Consider the following 10518-nt stretch of genomic DNA (forward strand, 5'->3'; position numbering starts at 1 on the left):
GGGGAACACACTGAAAAAGCGATCCTTCCATGAGAAAGAACGTAAAGGATGTTTTTCTAAGCTGCCTTAAATCTCACGATTGAGAAAAGGGCACAATATAAATAATCAATAAGATATTTATTGCAAAGAAATCCTGAAAAGGGGAGTCCTGGACTGAATCCATGGATAAGGAATCTATGGATACGGAGGGCTGACTGTGTTTGTGTATCTTAATTAAAATGGACATTCTTGACTTTTTGATTCTTCTTTCCCCCCCTTTTATCTTTCTCTGTCTCTCTCCCATCCTTTATTATTCTCTTTCCTTTAAAAAAAACAGGCCTGGCCGGGAATCAATTGCAGGATCCCCCCAATGTCCAAGTGAAGGGGATCTGGGGGGAATCGGTCTCGCTTTCTGTAAACATAACTTCGACAAAACTGTGGTCCAAAATCAAGTGGTTCTATGATCCCGGGACCAAAGAGGGAGAGAAAATAAAGATTGCTGAGATCTCCAAGGGAGAACCGAAGCGCACAAATCCAGACGACCGCTTTGGGCAGCGGCTGGAAATGGTCAACCAGACCACCCTTGGGATTGTGGACCTGAAGGCGGAGGACAGCGGCGTCTACATTGCAGAAGTACAGTTTGATACGGCAGTAATAGGAACCCACCGATTCACCCTCACTGTCTATGGTAGGTTGTTCCTGCCACACTTTCCTCTCTCATGGAAAGTAGGACAGGAAGAATATCTGGTGCCATGTTTCTTGACATCCTTGGGAACACCATTGGGCTGGGGTCATCTTCAAATATTTCCTCTTACTCTTCCCTTCTTTCCCCCTTCTCAATCGATGACATGAATTCTCTTTTGGCGTGGGTGCTTTGATTCTCTGTGTGTGTGTGTGTGTGTGTGTGTATACACACATACACACACACACACATACACAGAGAGAGAGAGAGATTCAGTGCACCCTTTTTTTACGTGTAGGATCTGTTCTGGCCCTCCTCGTGTTAAAAAAAAGCATATGCTCAAGCCCCATTGAAACTAATAGGGTCGTGCATGAATGGGATGCACCGCCCCGCGCGCTCCCACATGGCTTTCAGCATAAGTTGAAAGCCACGTATAGTGCACCCACGTATAGTGTGTGTGTGTGTGTGTGTGTGTGTGTGTGTGTGTATACACACAAGCATGACTGAAGCGGCTTAGAAATGATGTCCCTTGAGGTCTCTTCCAACTCTGCGATTCCTGTTTTGTCCTCCATTCCTCCAATTATCTTTTTGCTTTCTTTCAGACAAATGTGAAGTTGGTTGGTACATATGTCTCGCCTTCCCATATTGTTTCAGCCTCACGTCTCTTGCAATTATTTGTGCTCTTTGCGTGTTTGTGATCGTGGGGGGTTCAGACTCACTCCCAGTTCATCCCTGTTTTGTGGAGAATAACCATTTCCTTCTGTGTGGCAGACCCTCCCACGGTGACCCTCTCCATCCAACCTCAGACGGTGCAGGAAGGCGAGCGGGTCACCTTCACCTGCATGGCCACCGCCAACCCAGAGATCAAGGGCTACAGGTGAGTTGGGGGCAGGTGTGGCGAGGGCATGCGCAACAAGAGCTGACTGTGAGGAATGATAGGCTTTGTAGTACTGCTTGTGCCACAAATGGCCAACCCTACAAGGCACAGAAATAGTCAGAAGACCACAAAATGGTTCACTTTTACAAACGGAAACATTTGGAGAGCCATGACTGGCCCACCTTCCACCCTCAAGGTCAAGGAATAAGAGAAGGCCATAAACTAGCCCACCCTTAACTATTGCAGTGGGCCAAAAAACACACCCTATAAAGTCTGCAAAATGGCCTACCCTACGTGACACATAAACAGTTAGCCCACATGGCCCACCCTCCAAAGCAGAAACACTTGAACACCACAAAATGGCCCACTCTGCAAATGGGCACTCTTGGCTGTTGTGTATTGGCAGTGCCCTCCTACACACACACACAAATGAACACAATTTGCTCCTCTGTCTTCCCCCACCATTTCCAGATGGGCCAAAGGAGGCACGATCATCGAGGATGCCAAAGAGAGCCGTTACGAGACCCAGGTGGACTATACCTTCTTCACAGAGCCGGTCTCCTGTGAGGTCCACAATGACGTGGGCAGCACCAATGTCAGCACCTTGGTGGATGTCCATTGTGAGTGGGAGTCGGGCAAGGCGGGATGGGCATAGGGTTACCTGGTGGTCCTCACCTAGATGCTTTGGTCTGCCCACGCCCGTCTCTCTCACATGCTCCCGTTTTCTCTTGCCGCTCTCCTCCGCCAGTCGCTCCTCGCATCATAGTGGACCCAAAGCCCATGACCACTGACATCGGCTCGGACGTGACACTAACCTGCGTTTGGGTGGGCAACCCGCCCCTCACCCTCACCTGGACCAAGAAGGAGTCCAACATGGTCAGTCTGCCCTCTCACCCTTCCCTCTATTTGCTCTTTGTCTTGTTTGATGTTGGCAAAGAACCCACAACTGAGACTCCTGCCTGACTTGAATGACTTTTTTATTCCTGCAAGGATCCACTCCTCCCGGGATACGTCCTTCCTTGACTAGCAGGAGACCTTAAAAATGCAGGATAAAGCAGTACTTGGGGATTTCTTGCCCTGTTTTATGATCATTTTTTGACTTTTTATTTCTGCATCCCTCCTCTTTAGGTCCTGAGCAACAGCAACCAGTTGTACCTGAAATCCGTCACGCAGGCGGATGCGGGGCAATACGTCTGCAAGGCCATCGTCCCCCGGATCGGGGTGGGCGAGCGTGAGGTTGCCCTCTTGGTCAATGGTGAGTGGGTCACCCCAAAAAGTGTTTCTGGGAGGGAACCAAGTGCGCAGCACTCAGTGCAAGGGGCACATATTGCAATTGCAAAGTGAGTAGGAGGTGAAATCCACCCTTCAAGCAGCCTTGCTTTGTGGTACTTGGAAAACTTAGTTTTTTAAACACTCTTGATAAAGCTGTAAAGTCTTTTTACTCCTTGGTCCCCAATTTCTTCCTCATCCTCTGTCCAGCTGGATTTATTTTTGGCAACATTGGCATTGGAGCATTGGCAGAGGCCTCAAGACACAGACGCCTTTGGTTCTGGGCTGCAGCAGCATGTCTGCCGCAAACAATATAATAATGCTTTAAGAGGGCAGAAATGGGATTCGCCCCTAGATAGACAGCAGCTCCAGAACCCCTTTCTGAGCAGGATACTGAAACAGAGAGAAAATAGGAGAACACATAGGCTTGCCTTACCAGCTTTCCCCAACATGTTAAAGAAGCATTGATCTGCAAGTCTGATCACTAAAATGAAAAAAATGACAGGAGGCTGATGAAAGGGAAAAAATGATGCATTTTGGAACATGCCTCTACCTAGAGGCTTGTACAAGGTTCAATATGTTTTCATGTACTTATTTGATGTGTATGTTTTTGTGTACCTATTTGACATCTTTTCCCCATTGCAGGATACATTGCATATTCCTCTGCAGTATTCTTCTCCTATGCAAATGTCAAATTTACAATTTGTAAGCCCCTCTGATAGCTTTTTGGCTGAAGAGTGGGGAATAAATTATTATTATTATTATTATTATTAGTAGTAGTAGTAGTAGTAGTAGTAGTATCTAAATGTCTTGAACATTTGTGGAGGAAATGTTGTTGCTGCTGCTGTTGTTGTTCTGTGGGGAGGAAAAACAAACCATGGGGATTTTTTGCAAAACAACAACAATCCCATTTCCTGCACAGAGAAGTGTTTTCTGCTTAGGAAAACTCATTTTTGTCACAGAAAATATTTCCCCCCCAGAATAATTAAGGGAACGCATTTTTCGACTCGGGGACCAACGTAGAGACTGTTTCCCTCCCTGCCTCCCAGCATTTGGCACAAGAGATTGTAATACTTGTAGGACCATTTTGCTTCTCTCTGTATTCTGTGCCATCAAAACTGGGAGGAAACATACAGCTGGGCCTTGGATGTACGTAGTCAAGGAGGGGGCTTTGCCTTCCAAGTGTTTTCCGGGCGTTTCGGAGCTTCCTCCCCGCATCAAACCCAGCCCCTGACAGATTCCCTGTGGCTCCTGTTTGTAGGGAAACTAGAGAAACCCTGCTAAACATCTCAAAAGAACTAAAGAGATGATGAATAACAATCCCGCTTCCCCGCAGGGTCTTTTAGCAGCAGGAGCCAATCTGAGGATTTTGAATCTTGTAAGCTCTCTTCCGAATGGGGAACATTGTCATAATCCTCTTCATTAATGGAGCAGGGCTTTTAAAAATAAAAACGCATCAATGGCTCGATTGGTTTCCTTCAGCCATGTTCTCCCTCCCGAGGTGGGTAGGAAGGCAGGCTGGCATTCTCAGATCTTCGCCAATGGCTGTGCGTGTGATTGAATCAAGTCGTTTCTCTACATCCGCATTCACCTATGAGTTTGCAAAGTAAGGCACCATTGCACGATGATGGCGTGACTGATATGCCATGGCCCAGTGGTCAGTGGGCACTAATGGGCACCGGAGCGCTCCCTGTTGCACATCCAGACACTGGTTGAGAAGCACTGGAGCAAAACAGGAGCACCTAGTGTGCATCAGAAGCGCTTGGTGCTCATCGGAAGAGCCTGGTGTGCCTCAGGAGTGACCAGTACACATCAGAAGTGCCCATTGCCCATCGGAAGTGCCCAGTACCTATCAGAAGTTACCAGTGCACACCAGAAGTGCCCAATAAATATGGAAACATTGACAAGCCTGGGGCTGCTGTTGCCTCTATCCATTCAAGTGTGGTCAGAGCAATATGTTCTCTGTATGCATAAGACTGCTGCAACGGTGGCACCGTTTCTGCCTTTGGCATCACACAGGAGAAAGATGATAAGATAAAGATGATAAGAGGTGGTCTTAGGGGCTGTAATACTCAGGGAACATCTCAAAAGAGCTGGCAAAGTTTCTCATTTTCCTGAAACCTTGGGTTTGTAACGTTTCATGTGCTAGCAGTGGGATACCACAGATTTAATGTGTCTCTCTGCTTCTCTCCTTCCATCCTTTATTTTTCTGCCAGGTCCTCCTATCATTTCCAGTGAGTCGGTCCAGTACGCTGTGCGGGGTGACCGGGGGAAAGTGGAGTGTTTCATCGGGAGCACTCCTCTTCCCGACCGAATTGTAAGTCCTTCCATCAGTGTGTGTTGTAGCTGTAAATTTTGGGAAAGGAGGCCTTCTTCAGGACACTGTCTGTAATAAGGAGCGTCCTTATTGATCTGTAATAAGGAGATTTCCAAAGGAGAGACCACAAATGCATTTGCGTCTGGTGTCTGAAAGGGGCCATCTGAGCTTGGCAGTGGGATGTTTGAATTCGTTGCTCATTGGTCTCCTCTTTCTAAGGTCTTGCTTCTCCTTTCTTTCTCTCTATCTCTGCATCCTTCTTGGACCCATCCGCTTTCTCAGGCCTGGGGTTGGCAGGAGAAGACGCTGGAGACAGGGACGCTGGAGCGCTACACGGTGGAGCGGAGCAACAACAGCAACGGGGTCCTGTCCACCTTGTCCATCAACAACGTCATGGAGGTTGACTTCCAGACACGCTACAACTGCACTGCATGGAACAGCTTCGGGTCCCGGACAGCCATCATTCAGCTGGAGGAGAAAGGTGGGTGAGGCCCAAAGTTAGAGATCCCCAAGGCTTAAATAAGGACAGTGGTCCCTCCACATTCCCTGGGGTTAGTAGCAGTGAATGTGGAAAAACCACATCCACAGAAGTGAATGAAATCCACATTGTTGGTGCTTAATAAGTAATTATTCAACCTGGATTTCCCCCTCCCCGCCACTTCCTATACTGAGCAAAAAAGAGATTGTCCAAATGCAATGCATGCTAGATTTGTGGTTATTTTATTCATTTGTGTGTTTGTTTTATTCATTCTCTGCCCGAATGACCCTCCAATCCGCCCTTGGCAGAGGTTTTGCCGGTGGGGATCATTGCCGGAGCCACTATCGGGGCTGGCATCCTGGTCATCTTCTGCATCGCTGGCTTGGCCTGCATCCTCTACCGGCGCCGGAAAAGAAGTGAGTGTCACACGGGTGTTGCTGGTGTTGTGTTTGTGTGTGTTGTGAGTGCTCAGGAAGACAGAAACACTGGACTGCTTGTGGCCATACTGGATGAGACCAGACTGATGAGTCTTTCCATCTCCTTCTTCCAGGCAGGAAGGACGTGAACTTGTGGAAGCTGGACATCAAGGTGGAGACGGTCAACCGGGAGCCCCTTACGTTGCACTCGGACCGGGAGGAGGACACGGCCAGCGTCTCCACGGCCACCCGCGTCATGAAGGCCATCTACTCGGTGAGCTTTCCTTTATCCATTTGGATGTCCTCAGCGGACCCCCTGAAAAGGGAGTGGAAACTCCATTTCTAAATGGTGCACCATCTATGCTGCAAAGTGCAGGCTATTTCTTTCCTGAGAAATACAGCTGCTGATGTTTTGCAACCTCTTTTCCCCCATCTTTGTCACCGCAGCTGTTCAAAGATGATGTAGACCTGAAACAAGACCTGCGCTGCGACACCATCGATACCCGGGAAGAGTACTAGTTGAAGGTAAGTGAGGTGCATGCATGAACATGAGAAAGTCATTCCCATGTGGCATGGATGTGGAAATCTCAGAAAGAAGGGGCATGCTCTTCCAACCGGAGGAACCTTACCTTTGGGATTCTCCAAATCGGTCTTCCAGCTCATCTGAACCCAAGCTGTATAGCCAAATAACCAAAGCAGAGGGACTTAGAGAGAAGTCTAAATATCTCTTCTTGTTGATGTTATATATCTTCAAGATGTTTCCAACTTACGGCAACCCTATCCTGGGGTCTTCTTGGAAAGATTTATTCAGAGGAGGTTTGTCATTCCCTTCCCAAAACGACAAATCCCAGAAGCCTATAGCATGGAGCCATGGCAGTTGAAGTAGATGTCAAACTGCATTAATTCAGCAATGTAGATACAGCCAACAAATCCCCCCATAAAGACAGGCTTTTCATACATAATCATGGGATGACTGCCATATGGGGTGTTTATTTTATGGGTTGTGTGTTTTATTTTTTAATGTGTGCCATGTTACACTTTGGTGTTTTAATGGTTTTTAAAACATTTATTGTCAAGTCTTTTAAAATGTTTTTATTTGTCAGCCGCCTTGCATCCGTTTCTGGAAGAAAGGCAGCATAAAAAATGAAATAAATAAAATATAAATTAAAAATACATAAATAATAATAATAATAATAATAATGATAATAAATTTTATTTATATGCCGCCTCTCTCACAGGATCGAGGCGGCTTACAACATTAAGTAAAACACAATATATAATACAACATACAGGCAAGACAGTCTGGCCGCTACTCCTTGCTGCCTCTCTTTTGGGATTCCTTGATCTCATACTCATTCCTATATATCGCTCCAGGACCCGACCAATGGCTACTACAACGTCCGAGCCCACGAGGACCGACCCTCGTCCCGCACGGTGCTCTACGCTGACTACCGCAACCCGACAACCACACGGTTTGACGGCCGGCCTTCCTCCCGGCTCTCCCACTCCAGCGGCTATGCCCAGCTCAGCACCTATGCCCGGGGTCCCACCTCGGATTACAGCGGAGACCCTGGTCCGGGCCCGGGAACCGCCACTGCAGCCACGACTGCCACCAGTGCCGCCGACACAGCCAGCCAGCTCTCGTACGAAAACTATGGCGGGCACACGGGCTTCCCTGCCAGCGCCGGCTACGCCACGTACCGCCTGGCCTACCCACAGCCGCCCGGCCCCACCTTGGACGGCCGAGCTCCTTATGACACGTACGACCCCCTGGGGAAATACACCACCGCCACCCGCTTCTCCTACACCTCTTCGGACTACGGGCAGCGGTTCCAGCAGCGGATGCAGACGCACATCTGAAGCCGAATTTGGGGGGACTTGGGGCCGGGAGGGGAGGGTAGTGGGGAGGGTGGGGAAGGGGCTGCAGGTACCTCATGACTGTTCCCTGATATTCAGGGGCACGTTTTTGTTTGTTCTTCCCCACCTTCACCCCGTTTCCTTGACCCTTCCCTCCCTTTGCCCACCTGCAGGCTGGACTCGCAGACGGTGCCCGCAGCCACCAAAATCCCCTCCTTTGCCTCGGTCTCACTACGACCCAGGAGCCCTCTTTTCTTCTCTTCCTTTTTCCAACCTTGTTTTTTTTCTGCCGTCATTTTGCATTTCTTGCAAAATGAGGGAAGTGGGAGTCCTCCGATAGTCCCACCTTTTCTCTTTTTAGGGTAAGCAAGGAAGGAGGGGTCACGCTTTTCTCCTTGCCAAGGTCTCTTATCTTCTTCCTCGTCTGGTTCCATTGCAATTCCTTTTCTTGCATTGTGTCGCTATGTTGGTGGGTCTGCTCTGGAGTATCGTCTGAACTTCAGACAAGCAACCCAAGGTGTGCCAAGCCCTGTTCCACCATCATAAATAGCTCCATCTTCTTTCTAACAGTAGCGCACAACACAAACATGCACAGGTTGGGCTTGCTGCAGGGGTGGCATCCTAACAAGATCCCAAAGAAAGATGGGAGACTTCAAGGGTCAGCAAGAGGAAGGAGAGGGTGACCAACTTTTATATCTTGACATAGGGATGGTCAGTCTCCCAAGGGTTTTTTCCTCTCTGGGAACACCACACTTCCATATTGATTTTTGGGGTCCCCCCAAAGCAATTCTGTAAGCACTTTGCAGAAATTAGGTACGAAAGCAACCCAGGCAGATCTGTGTGTCTCTTCCTTCCAATCCCCCCAAAAAAGTCCCAAATTCTGTCTGAAATATTAAACTCCAAAGAGCCAGAGAAGGCATTAAGCTGCATTAGGATGCATAATTTAACTTGCTCCTAAGAGGTCTCTGGTTGTTGTTTTTCTTTTTCACATTCCTTTCTTTCTTTTCTAGCAAAGCATTGGATGGAGGAGCAGGAAAATGGGGGCATTCTCACGAAGGTAGATGGAGGAAGAGTGGGGGAGAGTCTGGGGATTCAGAGAAGATTCATAGACGCAGCCAGGCCCTTTCCCAGGACTTTAGGAAGTTACTTTTTTTGTACTGCAACTCCCAGAATCCACTAGCCACTGAATTTTTGTGGTGAAGGCTTGAGGGACTTTTCCACCTCCTTTTCCTTCTCTGCACAAAACGCCTTTTCTGCCCACCTTTTCGGGACTCCTTTTTCATTCTTTTGTATCCCAAGGGTCAGCTGGTCATCTATCGGTCACCTCTCTCCTTCTCTCTCTCTGCCTTTTCTTGACCGCCAATCTTTTTGGGCTTGCAATGCAAAGGTTGGCTAAAAGCAATTCCCTCCGCCTTTTGAGACACGTTTATACGTGTGTCAATATATATATATTTCATCGATCTGTTAATGTTTCCCTGCTCTTCCATCTTTGTTCCAATTGCACAAGACCACTACCCTACTTGCAAAAGATCATCCCCATTTCTTTATGTGCACCTTTGAAAAAACCCAGCTCAAATAGATTCCAAAAGTCCCGCAGCAGTGTTGTCACGAATTCGAGTAGAAGTCAGAAGGTGGACAAATGGATGGATAGATGGAAGGAGTGTTTGCAAAAGCAAAAGAAGGCCAAAGCCATGGAGACATCCACCTCATGGCTTGGAAATACTAGGAAAATTTGGACTAATAGTACGTCTCTATTCCTTCCATGTATCCCCCAAATATTGCCCATCTCTGCACAACGTACCCAGTTGCGATCCTAGGAACCCTCCAAAATAAGGACACACATCCCCTTCTCCCTTGGGCTACTAACTCACTTTTGCAGATCACTTAAATTTGTGACCATCTTGTAGCCGCTGGTGTGAGAATGGACATAATGGAGGCAGTGACCTTTGCAAAACTGCAGCCGCTTCAAAATTATAGCACTATGATTCCACTTTAATTACCATCCTATGCGATTTCTAGGCTTTGGAGAGGAATTAGAGGAGCTCTCCGACTGAGAAGTCTAAGTTGTTGTTGTTGTTGTCGTGTGCCTTTAAGTCGTTTCTGACTTAATGGCAGTCCTAAGATGGAACTGTCACAGGGTTTTCTTGGCAAGATTTGTTCAGATTTGCCTATGATTGTCCAGTGGGCATAACATGGCCAAGCAAGGATTCGACCCCTGGTCTTTTGCAGCCCAAAACCATGACACCATGCTGGCTTCCAAAGGTTTTCTTGGCTAGATTTACGGTTGCCACCATGGCCTTTCTCTGAGACTGAGTGTGGCTCGCCCAAAGTCACCCAATGGGTTTGCACGGCCTAGCAGGGATTCGAACCTTGGTCTCCAGAGTCTTGGCCCATTCTCAAACCGTGATGCCATGTTGCCAATCCCCGAATCCCTGGCAGGAACCCTGCACTTCCATGGAGGTTTACACACTTTGGAAAAGTTACTTCCTCCCACTTTTTGTTGGAAGACAGCTCTCATGGCTGGCTGGGCTATTCTGGGACATTTCCAATATTTTGCCTCCAGCGTCATTCTCCTTTCACCCTAAAACAAAACATTGAATACATCCATTCCTTTTGGCCATTGGTTGCGGGTCTCCTCTTCAA

At 47.9% G+C, this 10518-nt stretch overlaps 1 pseudogene; it reads left to right on the plus strand.

Annotated features, from left to right (window-relative positions):
- Nucleotides 1-698: 698 nt before the first annotated feature.
- LOC149301740 (kin of IRRE-like protein 1) lies at nucleotides 699-7878 on the plus strand (annotated as a pseudogene).
- The last annotated feature ends 2640 nt before the right edge of the window (nucleotides 7879-10518 follow it).

This window comes from Sceloporus occidentalis, unplaced genomic scaffold, assembly GCF_023333645.1.
Source record: "Sceloporus occidentalis isolate IW3139 unplaced genomic scaffold, rSceOcc1.0.p SCAF_20, whole genome shotgun sequence".
Classification (NCBI taxonomy): Eukaryota; Metazoa; Chordata; class Lepidosauria; order Squamata; family Phrynosomatidae; genus Sceloporus; species Sceloporus occidentalis.